Here is a 13,121-nt window from a genome sequence, read left to right on the forward strand (position 1 = left end):
ATGGATATCACTGTTTCAACTCTGATCTTATTGGAAATGCCTCTAACTTATCCCCATTACATATAATGTTTGCTGATGGTTTTAGGTAGATGCTGCTTATTATTATAAGGAAAGCTCCACTTATTCCTATGCTCTCTAGTCTTTTTAATAGGAATGAATGCTGTATTTTGTCAAAAACTTTCTCTGCATCTATTGGAATAATAATATGATTTTAGTTCCTTTTGTTATTGATGTGGTTGAATATATTAATAGCTTTTCTAATGTTGAACCAGCTTTGCATTCCTGATATAAAATCCCACCTGGTCACAGTATATTATCCTGGTGATCACTTGCTCTAATATCCTTGCTAATATTTTATTTAAGATTTTTGCATCAATATTCATTAGGGAAATTGGTCTTTAATTTTTTTTCCCTGTTTTGGCTCTGCCTGGTTTAGGTATCAACACCATATTTATATCATAAAAGGAATTTGGTAGAGCTCCTTCTTCACCTATTTTTCCACATATTTTGTATAGTATTGGAATTAATTGTTCTTTAAATGTTTGGTAGAATTCACTTTTGAACCCATCTGACCCTGGAGATTTTTTCTTAGAGAGTTCATTAATGGCTTGTTCAATTTCATTTTCTAAAATGGGCCTATTTAAGGATTTTATTTCCTTTTCAGAGAACTTTGGCAAATTGTATTTTTATAAATATTCATCCATTTCATTTAGATCATCAGAATTAATGGCATACAGTTGGGCAAAATAGCTCCTATTTATTGCTTTAATTTCCACTTCATTGCTGGTAAGATCACCCCTTTCATTTTTGCTACTGGTAATTTGGTTTTCTTCTTTCTATTTTTTTAATCCAGTTAACCAAAGGTTTATCATGTGTGTTTTTTTATAAAACCAGCTCTTTGTTTTATTGATTAATTCCATAGTTTTCTTGCTTTCAATTTGATTAATTTCTCCTTTAATTTTCAGAATTTCTAATTTAGTATTTAATTGGGGATTTTTAATTTGTTCTTTTTCTAGCTTTTTTAGTTGCATGTCCAATTCACTGATTTCCTCTTTCTCTTTTTTATTCATGTAAGCATTTAGAGATATAAAATTTCCCTTAAGCTCTGCTTTGGCTGCATCCTATAGGTTTGGGCATGTTGTCTCATAATTTTCATCCTCTTGGATGAAGTTATTGATTGTTTCTATGATTTGTTGTTTGACCCACTCATTCTTTAGGATGAGATTGTTTAGTTTCCAATTAATTTTCAATCTACCTTTCCATGGCTCTTTATTACATGTAATTTTATTGCATCATGATCTGAGAAGGATGCATTTACCATTTCTGCCTTTCTTCATTTGACTGAGGTTTTTGTGCCTTAATATGTGGTCAACTTTTGAGTATGTGCCATCTACTGCTGAGAAAAAAAGAATATTCCTTTCTATCACCATTAACTTTTCTTCAGATACCTATCATATCTAACTTTTCTAAAATTCTATTCACCTCTTTAATGTCTTTCTTATTTATCTTTTGGTTAGATTTATCTAATTCTGAGAGGGGAAGGTTCAGTTCCCCCACTAGTATAGTTTTGCTGTCTATTTCCTCTTGTAATTAATTTAACTTCTCCCCTAAGAATTTTGATGCTATACCACTTGGTGCATACATGTTTAGTATTAATATTACTTCAATATCTATTGTACCTTTTAGCAAGATGTAGTTTCCTTCCTTATCTCTTTTAATTAGATCTATTTTTGCTTTTGCTTTGTCTGAGATAAGAATTGGTACACCTTCTTTTTCGATGTCATTTGAAGCATAATAAATTTTGCTCCAACCTTTTACTTTTATTCTGTGTGTATCTCTCTCCTTCAAATGTGTTTCTTGTAAACAACATATTGTAGGATTCTGTTTTTTAATCCACTCTGCTGTTTGCTTCCATTTTATGGGAGAGTTCATCCTATTGTCATTCACTGTTAAAACTATTAACTCTTTATTTCCCTCCATCCTCTTTTCCCTTTTGTTTGTATTCTTTTTTCCCTTCTTTCACCCTATTCCTCTTGAGCAATATTTTGCTTCTGACCACTGGCTCCCTCAATCTGCCCTCCCTTTTATAAGCAGCCCTTCTTTTTCTTGCCTCTTTTTCCCCCTGCTTCTGCTATCCTTTCTATCAATACCACCCTTTTCCCATTCCCCATTTGTTTCCTTAAAGAGTAAGCTAAGTTCCTTTATACAAAAGGGGGGGGGTATATATTATTCTCTCCCTGAACCAAATCTGATGATACTAAGGTTGCAACAATGCTCACCCCTCCCTTCCTTCTTCCCCTCTTTTGTAATGGGTTCTTTTTGTGATTCTTCATATGATGTAATTAACCCCATTCCACCTCACCCTTCCTCTCTTTCCCCTAGGCTTCTTTTATTCTGCCCCTTAAGTTTCTTTATATGATCACATCAAAGTCAATTTAATAATAATACCTTAATGGAGATACAGATCCCAAGAGTTAAAAATATTATCCTCCTGGGGCAACTAGGTGGTGCAGTGGATAAAGCACTGGCCCTGGATTCAGGAGTACCTGAGTTCAAATCCAGCCTCAGACACTTGACACTTGCTAGCTGTGTGACCCTGGGCAAGTCACTTAACCCCCAAAGCCCTGCAAAAAACAAACAAACAAAAACCTGTTGATTAAAGGGGCCAGCTAGGTGGCACAGTGGATAAAGTGCTGGCCCTGGATTCAGGAATACCTGAGTTCAAATACGGCCTCAGACACTTGACACTTATTAGCTGTGTGACCCTGGGCTAGTCACTTAACTCCCATTGCCCCACAAAAACAAAAAAACAAAAAACAAACAAAAAAATATTATCCTCCCTCATAGGGATGCAAGCAGTTTAACATCATTGAACAACCTTCCCCCCCACCCCCAACCCCCTTGTTTACCTCTTTATATTTCTCTAGAATTTTGTATTTGGAGATCAAAATTTCTGATCAGTTCTGGTCTTTTTCTCAGGAAGTCTTGGAATTCCCCTATTTCATTGAATGTCCATCTTTTCCTCTGAAAGAGAATACTCAGTTTTCGTGGGTAGTTGATTATGGGTTGTAATCTAAGCTCCTTTGTGTTCCGGAATATCATATTGCAAGCCCTGTGATACTTTAATGTTGAAACTGCCAGGTACTGTGCAAACCTGACTGTGGTTCCATGATATTTAAATGGTTTCTTTCTGGCTTCTTGGAATATTTTCTCCTTCACCTAATAATTCTGGAGTTTGGCTACAATATTCCTTTAAGTGTTCCTTTGGGAGTCTCTTTCAGGAGGTGATTTGTGGATTCTTTCAATGATGATTCTATCCTCTGATTGTACAATATCAGGGCAGTTCTCCTTGATAATTTCCTGGAATATGGTCTATAGACTCTTTTCTTGATCATGGCTTTCAGGTAGTCCAATAATTCTCAGATTATCTCTCATGGACCTATTTTCCAGGTCATTTGTTTTTCTAATGAGGTATGTCACATTTTCTTCTATTTTTTCAATCTCTTGATTCTCCTTGACAGACTCTTGGTGTCTCATGGAGTTATTAGCTTCCATATACCCAAGATTCTGTTTTAAGGCCTTATTTTCCTCAGTAGGCTTTTGTACCTCTTTTTTTCATTTGGCCAATTTTTTCTCCCATTTGGCCAGTTTTTTTTCTCTCATTTGGCCAATTATATTTTTTAAGGAATTGTTTTCCTTAGTCAATTTTTTTTTGTTTCTTTTTGCAGAGTAACTCTCATTTCTCTCATTTCTTTTTCCATTTTTTTCTTCCACCTCTCTCATTTTTTTTTCTTTCAACAAACATTTATTTTATTTTCCATTTACATGTAAGGGTAGTTTTCAACATTCATTTTCATAAGATTTACAGTTCTCCCTCCATTCCTCCCCCTCCACAAGATTGCAATCAGGTTATATATGTACAATCCACAAGTGTTCTTTTTATCAGTTCTTTCTATAGGGGTGCATAATAAGCTTCCTCATTAGCTCCTTGGGATTGTCTTGGATCATTGCACTGCTGAGAGTAGTTAAGTCATTCACAATTACTCATTGAACAATACTGCTGTCATTACGTACAATGTCCTCTCAGCTCTGCTCACTTCACTATACATCGATGTTCATTAGTCTTTCAAGTTTTTTCAGGGATCATCCTGTTTGTCATTTCCTGTAGCACAAGTCCATTCCACTACAATCATATAACACAGCTTTTTCCATCATTCCTCCATTGATGGACATTCCCTTGATTCTCAATTCTTAGCCTCCACCAAGAGTTGCTATAAATAATTTTTGTACAATTTTTATCCCTTTTCTTTTCTTTCATGATTACTACTGTTAACTGTTTCCCTTCCATCCTATTCCCTTCCCCGTGGTATTTATTCTATTATCCATCTTCTTTCATCCTATCCCTCTTCAAAAGGGATTTGCTTCTGTCTGTCCCCTCCCCCACTCTGACCTTCCTTCTTTTGTCCCTCTCTCTTTATCCCTTTCCCCTCCTATTTTCCTGCACGGTTAGAGAGATTACTCCACCCAATTGACTGTATACATTATTCCCTCTTTGAGCCAATTCCAATGAGATTAAGGTCTTTGAGCCAATTTTGATGAGTGTTAGGCTCATTTACTGCCCAGATTAAATAGATTACTCCACCTAGTTGGGTGTGTCTGTTAGTCCCTCCTTGAGGCAGCTCTGATGAGTTTAAGATCTTTGAGCCTTTTCTGATGAGTGTAAAATTCATTTATTGCCCTGCTCCTCTCCCATCTCTTCCCCTACTCCATAAGCCTTTTCCTGTTACTTTCATGTAGGATTTCACTTCTGCCCTTCCCCCTCCCCCAATGAATTCCCTTCACCCCCCAATTCAACCCTAAAGATGTTATCATCTAGCTAAGTGAAACAATGGACAAATCATCACCCCTGGACCCAGGGGGATCCCAGCCAAAACCCGGCCTCAGACACAAGACAGTCACCCACTGTACGACCCCAGGTATGTCCCCCAGCTCCATTTTTTTTTTATGGTTCTCTAGGGTCTTGTATTTGAAAGTCAAATTTGCCATTCAGTTTAGGTCTTTTCATTACAAATATCTGAAAGTCTTCTTTTTCATTAAAGTCCCATTTTTCTGCTGAAAGATAATTCTGAGTTTTGCAGGGTAGGTGATTCTTGGTTGTAATCCCATTTCCTTTACCCTTTGCAATATCATATTGCGTGCCCTTTGGTCCTTTAATGTAGAAGCTGCTAGATCTTGTGCTATCCTGACTGGGGCTCCATAGTACTTGAATTCTTTCTTTTTGGCAGCTTGCAATATTTTCTCCTTGACCTGAGAGCTCTGGAATTTGGCTATAATATTACTAAGAGTTTTCTTTTTGGAATCTCTTTCTTGAGGTGATTGGTGGATTCTTTCAATTTCTATTTTAGCTACTTCTAGAATTTCAGGGAAATTTTCCATGAGAATATCTTGGAAGATTGTGTCTAAGCTCTTTCCTTGATCATGGTTTTCAGGTAGACCAATAATTTTCAAATTATCTCTCCTGGACCTATTTTCCAGGTTGGCAGTTTTTCCCAGAAGATATTTCACATTGCCCTCTATTTTTTTATTCATTTGGATTTGCTTTATTGTGTCTTGGTTTCTCATAAAGTCACTGGATTCCATTTGTTCAATCCTAATTCTTAGGCAATTATTTTCATCAGAGAGCTTTTGTACCTCCTTTTCCATTTGACTTTTCAAGCTGTTGACTTTTTTCTCATGTCTTTCCTGCATCACCCTCATTTCTCTTTCCATATAGGGGCCCTGATGTTGACATCTTCCTCTGAGGGTGCCCTTTGTTCTTCCTTGTTACTGAAGAAACTTTCTGTGGTCCTCACCTTTCTCTGTCGGCTCATCTTGCCTTTCTTTTACTAGACTTTTAGCTCCTTAAAGTTGAGCGCTGTTTCCAGGCCACAGTATCCCAAGCTTCAGAAGTCCCAGGTGGTATGATTTAAGGAGAATCAGGTTTTTCCCTTGCCTGGCCTGTTTCCTGGTCCTAGATGACCCCAGACCAACTTGCCCATCAACCAGCTTTGTGTGTTGTGGTTGTTAGCTCCGAGCCTGTGCCCCTCCCCTACCTGGGCCATTTCTACTCGAGCCTACCACCTGGTTCTCAGTAGGGGTGTAAAATCCAAGTTCTGCCTTAGCACCAGTATAGACCCCTGTAGTCTCTCCCCTGCCCAGGGCTCAGCCCACTCACCAGACTGTGAGCTTAGTTCCAGATGACACTGGTGCTTCAGCTGATTCAGAGGCTCTGGGGGTCTCCTTCTCTGGTGAGGACTTCCTCAGACTGAATCTGTGGCAGGGTGACTGTGGGGTTGGGCCCGACTCATGTATCAGCACATCAGCTCCCTCCTTCTGACCTTCCAAGCCGTTCTTGGTTAGAAGATGATTTCAGCACATTCTTCCGTGAGTTTTGCTGCTTTGGGCATTTTCCTATGACCTTATTTGGATGTTTTTTGGAGTGATAGTGCCATGAGTTTGGGGTGCAGTCTCATTTGGTTTTTAAACACCTTTTTGAGCGTTTCAAAGAAGGCTTTTTGGTCTTGAGACAAGATCATCTTCCCACTAGAGTCTTCACTTGCAGGCATTTTGACAAAGTCACCTGAGTTTGAGTTTTGATCTTCCCTTTCACCATAGAAGCTGTCAATGGTAAAGGTCCTTTTTTGTTTCATGCTCATGTTGTAACCTATTTTTAAACTTATAAATTTGAATTCTGTTCCTGGGGCACAGGGTTTGCTATTACAAGCTTTCCACTGCTCTCAGCTGCCCCAATCCCAGGTGCCCCACTCTCAGCTGTTTCGAGCTGCACACTGAGCCGAGCTGCCCACCAACCTGAGCTGTGTTAAACTGAGTTGCCAGATTAGTAGAGTGGTGCTGAGCCTCCCTCCCGTTTCTTCTCCCAGAGCTTTCCTGAAGTCCTCTTAATTATCTTAAGTAGGAGGATTGTTTCTCTCTGTCTTTTTGTAGGTTCTGTAGTTCCAGAATCTGTTTAGAGGCTTGATTTAATGTTGTTTTTGAGGGAAACAGGGGAAAGCTCAGGCAGCTTCATGGCTTCTCTCTGTCATCTTGGCTTCACCAATGAATAGGTTTCAATGTAAATTCCACATCTGTAAATATCCTTATAAACCTGTATAAGCATTACTTCAGTCTAGGTCACAATATTTGTTTTTCTACTAAAATTCCATTTGAAAAAAATCATTTGTTTCTCTCTTTAAGTTAGCTAAGTGGAACAGTATATAGCACACTGGAGCTGGGAACAGGAAAAGCTGAGTCAAAATTTATCCTCAGACACTTAATATGACCTCTTTCTTTTTCTTCTCCTAATACTCAGATGCCTTGCATTACTTTCTTAGCCTTTACTCCTGTTTCACATGATGAGGTAGCCTTCCTCCTTATCAAGGTTAAACCCTCTAATTCTTGAAGTGATCCTGTTCCATCCTGTCTCCTCCAAAATTGTCCCCTATTCCTTCCTCCCTCTTTTACTTAGTTTCATTCACTCGCTGTCCACTGTCTTATTTCTTCCTGCCTACAGATATGTTCATGCCTCCCCTATTCTGAAAACAACCCTCACTTGATCCTTCCTCTCCACTATCATTTTGTTTCTCTTATTCCCTTTGTATTTGAACTTCTTGAAAGTTCTATAGGGAGCAGGTAGGTGGCACAGTGGATAAAGCACTGGCACTGGATTCAGGAGGACCTGAGTTCAAATGTGGCCTCAAACACTTGACACTTACTATCTGTGTTATCCCAGGGAAGTCATTAACCTTCATTGCCTTGCAAAAAAGAAAAGAAAAGAAAAGATCTACAATTGATACCTTTGCTTTCTCTCCTCTTACCATCTTCTTCTTAACCTGCTTACAATTTAGCTTAAAGCACTATCATTTCATTCCAGTCATCCAATTCTGTGGCCTCTTACTTTATAATAATTCTTACTAAATCTCTATCCTCATTCTCCTTCTTTGCAGCCTTTGATGATTTTGATCAGTTTTCCCTCCTTGATACTCTCTTCTCTCTAGATTTTTGAGTTTTTCTCCTAAAGATCTGACTGATCATTCTTTTTCTTATTTTATTTAGTTATTTCATATTTATTTGTTTATTTATTTATTTGTCTATTTAATTGTTTATTCACTTCTCTATCTATCTGTCTGTCTGTCTGTTTTCAGGGCAATAACAGTTAAGTGTCTTGCCCAAGGTCACACAGCAAGTAATTGTCAAGTGTCTGAGGCTGGATTTGAACTCAGGTCCTACTGAATCCAGGATGGGTGCTTTATCTACTGTGCCACCCAGCTGCCTGAATCATTCTATTTTCCTTTCCTAGATCCCTCTCCAAATTATGCTATCTAACCATAGGTATCTCTCATGTTTCTGTTCTGGGCCTTCTTCTCTTCTTTTTCCATACTATTTCACTTGGTCATTTCATCAGCTACCATGGATTTAATGATCATTTTTTTTATGCTGATGATTCTCAATTATACCACCCTAAACTCTCTGCTGACCTCCTGTGTTGCATCTCCAATTTGCTTTCAGACATCTCAAACTGAATGTCCAATAGACACCATAAACTCATTATGTGCAAATTGGAATTCTTTATTTTCAACACTAAACTCTTCCTACCTTCTACCTTCCCTATTCAAGGGCAACACCATCTTCCCAGCTCAACAGCATAGCAACTTAGAAGTCCCCTTTGATTTCTCACTCTCTTTCAACACCTCTTTCCCCCCCCCCCATATCTAATCTCTTGATAAGATCTGTTGAGTTTACCTTTTGTAACATCTCTCTGTTTCAACCCTTTCTCTGCTCTGGCACCAATCTGGTACTGGCCCTTATCATCTCACAACTGGATTATTGCAATAAACTGCTGATGATTCTGTCTGTCTCAAGTCTCAACCCACTATAATCCATCCTCCATTCAGCCACTACAAAGTTCTCTGTTTGGAATTTAAAGTTGTTCATGACCTAGGACCTCTTACCTTTCCAGTCTTCTTACATCTTCCTCCCTGAATATACTCTGATTTGGTGACACTGAACTCCTGGTTGTTCCAGAATAAGACACTCTATTTATCTGATCTGTATATTTTCTCTGGCTGTGCCCCATGCCTAGAAAACTCTCCCTCTTCTACTCTGACTCCTAATATTTCTTAATTGTTTTCTATTTATCCTTCATCTGGCTTGTTTTGCATATATCTGTTTCCATGTTATGTCGCCCTTTAATTCAAAAACTCCTTGAGGTCAGAGACTATATTTTGCCTTTTTTCATGTCTTCCTTGCTTAGCGCAGTGCCTGGCACAAAGTAGATAATGTTTCTTTTTGTTTGTTTTGTTATGTTTTGTTTTTTTGTTTCTGTTTTGCAGGGCAATGGGGGTTAAGTGACTTTCCCAGGGTCACACAGCTAGTAGATGTCAAGTATCTGAGGTCAGATTTGAACTCAGATCCTCCTAAATCCAGTGCTGATGCTTTATCCACTGCATCACCTAGCTGCTCCAAAAATGTTTCTTGATTATTGACTGAGGCATGGAAAATTACTAAATCTCTGTGTGCTTTAGTTTCCCTCATTTGTAAAATGTGGATAATAATAGTTCCTACCATCCAGGATTGTTGTGAAGATCAAATGTGATACTTGTAAAGTTCTTTAGCACAGTGCTTGGCACATATGATTGGTACCATGTAAATATTAGTTCTTATTATCAGATCTTCTTATTAGATATTAGCTATAATTTCTGTCATGCAAATTGCCTAATGGTTCTAAAGACTGGAATTATTTTAAAATTGGTAATTCTCAGGCAATATAAGGATCAGGAATTGAATGAGAATTAAAGAAAAAAGGCCTACCAGCATCCCCAATTCACTCAAGATCAAAACATTTAATTTTTGATGGTATTTGAAAAAAGTTTCAGTGGCCTTCTGTTGCTTCTCCCATAAAATTGATGCTCCTTTGCCTAGGATTTAAGGCACTTTACCTTCCCAATCCAGCAGCATCCTACCTTTCCAGACTTATATCTCTTATCACATACTTTCCTCCACCCAAATGAATAATTTTCCCCCTTCTACTGTCCTGTCTCAGTCTTGAGCCTCTGCTCATACTGTTAATCATTATCACCACCACCACCACCACCACCACCACCACCATCATCATCACTAGAATCTTTATATGTTCTGTTATAGGAAGCTATATGGTAAAAAAAATAGAGGGCAATGTGAAATATCTTCTTGGAAAACTGCTGACCTGGAAAATAGGCCCAGGAGAGATAATTTGAAAATTATTGGTCTACCTGAAAACCATGATCAAGGAAAGAGCTTAGACACCATCTTCCACGATATTCTCAGGGAAAATTGCCCTGAAATTCTAAATGCAGAAGCTAAAATAGAAACTGAAAGAATCCACTGATCACCTCCAGAGAGAGATCCCCAAAGGAAAACTCTTAGGAATATTATAGCCAAATTTCAGAGCTCTCAGGTCAAGGAGAAAATATTGAGAGCTTCCAAAAAGAAAAAAAATTCAAGTACTATGGAGCCCCAGTCAGGATAGCAAAAGATCTAGCAACTTCCAAATTAAAAGACCAGAGGCCATGGAATATGATATTACAGAGGACAAAGGGATTGGGATTACAACCAAGAATCACCTACCCAGCAAAACATAGCATAATCTTCCACAGGAAAAAATGGGACTTTAATGCAAAAGAGGACTTTCAGATATTCATGATGAAAAGACTTGAACTGAATGGCAAATTTAACTTTCAAATAAAAGACTTTAGAGAACCATAAACATGGGAGTTGGGGGATATACATGGGGTCATTCAGTTGGTGACTGTCTTGGGTCTGAGGACAGGTTTGGGCTGGGATCCCCCTGGATCCAGGATGGATGCTTTGTCTACTGTGTCACCTAGCTGTCCCATGATGACATCTTTAGGGTAAAATTGAGGGGTGAGGGTAATGCACTGGGGGAGGGGAAAGGCAGAGGTGAAATCCTACATGAAAGAAACAGGAAAAAGCTTATGGAGTGGGGGAAGAGATGGGAGAGGAGAAGAGCAGTAAATGAATTTTACACTCATCAAAAATGTCTCAAAGACCTTAAACTCATCAGTGTTGCCTCAAGGAGGGACTAAAACACACACCCAACTGGGTGGAGTAACCAATTTAATCTGGGCAGTAAATGAGCCTAACACTCATCAGAATTGGCTCAAAGACCTCAATCTTATTAGAATTGGCTCAAGGAGGCAATAACTTACACACTCAATTGGGTGGAGTAATATCTCTAACCCTGCAGGAAAATAGGAGGGGAAGGGGATAAAGAGAGAGGGGCAAAAGAAGGAAGGGCAGATATGAGGAGGGGACAGACAGAAGCAAATCCTTTTTGAAGAGGGATAAAATGAAAGAAGATGCATAATAGAATAAGCATCATGGGGAAGGGAATGGGATGGAGGGAAACAGTTAAGAATAGGAATCATGAAAAAGAGAAAAGGGGGAAAAATTGTATAAAAAATATTTATAGCAACTCTTTGTGGTGGCTAAGAATTGAGGATCTAGGGAATGTCCATCAATTGAGGAATGGTGGAAGAAGCTGTGCTATATGATTGTGGTGGAATGATCTTGTGCTACAGGAAGTGACATTCTTCCTAGTGACAGCAAAGAGCAATTGTGAATGACTTAACTACTCTCAGCAATGCCATGATCCAAGTCAATCCCAAGGGACTAATGAGGATGCCTACTATTCACCCCCATAGAAAGAACTGATTAAAAGGACACTTGTAAATTGAACATATATAACCTAGTTGAGGTCTTGTGGAGGGGGAGGAAAGGGAGGGAGGGAGGGAGGGAGAAAAATTTGGAACTCTAAATCTTATGAAAATGAATGTTGAAAACTACCCTTACATGTAACTGGAAAAAATAAAATAAATGTTTATTGTGAAAAAATAAACAAATAAAAATTAAAATAAAAAACAAAACAAAACAAAAACAAAAATAAAGTGATAAAATGCAGATCTGATAAAGTTTTCCCACTACTGAATAAACTTCAATAGCTCCCTATTTCCTGCAAGATCAAATACAAAGCTTTTTTAATCTTTAAAACCTTTCACAACTCATCCTCTGCTTATACTTTCCTTCCCTTTACATAATCAATGATTCAGTGACATTAGATTTATTGCTGTTCCTCACATAAGACACTCCATCTCCCAATCCTGTGCCTTATCATTGATTGTCACCTATCATTGGAATGTCCTTCCTCCCTACCTCTGACTGCTTTAAGGCTAATCTCAAATTATACCTTCTGTAGGAGTCTTTTTCCAGTGTCTCACTTTCGTTGTGATTGCCTTTCCTCTGAGATTACATTCAATGGGTATAGATCGTGTGTGTGTGTGTGTGTGTGTGTGTGTTTGTGTTTGTGTTTTGGCACCTGTTACCCTTCCTAATAGAATACAAGCAACAGGAAGGCAGCATGAACTAAATGTCGAAATAGGCACAAATATATCAGATATTCAGAAGACTGTTAGTTAACAGTAACAACAATAACTAGCATTTTATATGAATATTTAGTTAGCATGGTGGTTAGACTGATGGGCCTGGAGTCTTCCTAATATCTTCCTAATATCAAATCTGACCTTAGAAACTTGCTAGCTGTGTGACCCTGGACAAGTCACTTAACCCTGTTTGCCTTAGTTTCCTCCTCTGTAAAATTAGACAGAGAAGGAAATAGAAAATTACTTCATTATCTTTGCCAAGAAAACCTCAAATGGGGTTACAAAGAGTCAGACACAACTGAAAAATTACTTAACAACAAAATATTTATATAGTATCTACTATGGGTTAGTGCTAAAGGCTTTAGACTTATTATCTCACTTGATTTTCATGACAAACTGGGAAGTAGATGCTATTATTATATTCATTTTAGAATTGAAACAACTGAGGCAAACAGAGGTTAAGTAACTTGCCCAGATTTTCACAGCTACTCAGTATGTGAAGCCAAATTTAAATACTTCCTGATGCCAGGCCTAGCATTCTATATTAGGGAGGCAGCATAGTATAATAGAAAGGACACTGGTGGGTAGTCACACATCCTGGGTTTAAATCCCATCTCTGATGCAACCTAGGGAAAATCACAACCTTCT

This window comes from Dromiciops gliroides, chromosome 1 (assembly GCF_019393635.1).
Source record: "Dromiciops gliroides isolate mDroGli1 chromosome 1, mDroGli1.pri, whole genome shotgun sequence".
Classification (NCBI taxonomy): domain Eukaryota; kingdom Metazoa; phylum Chordata; class Mammalia; order Microbiotheria; family Microbiotheriidae; genus Dromiciops; species Dromiciops gliroides.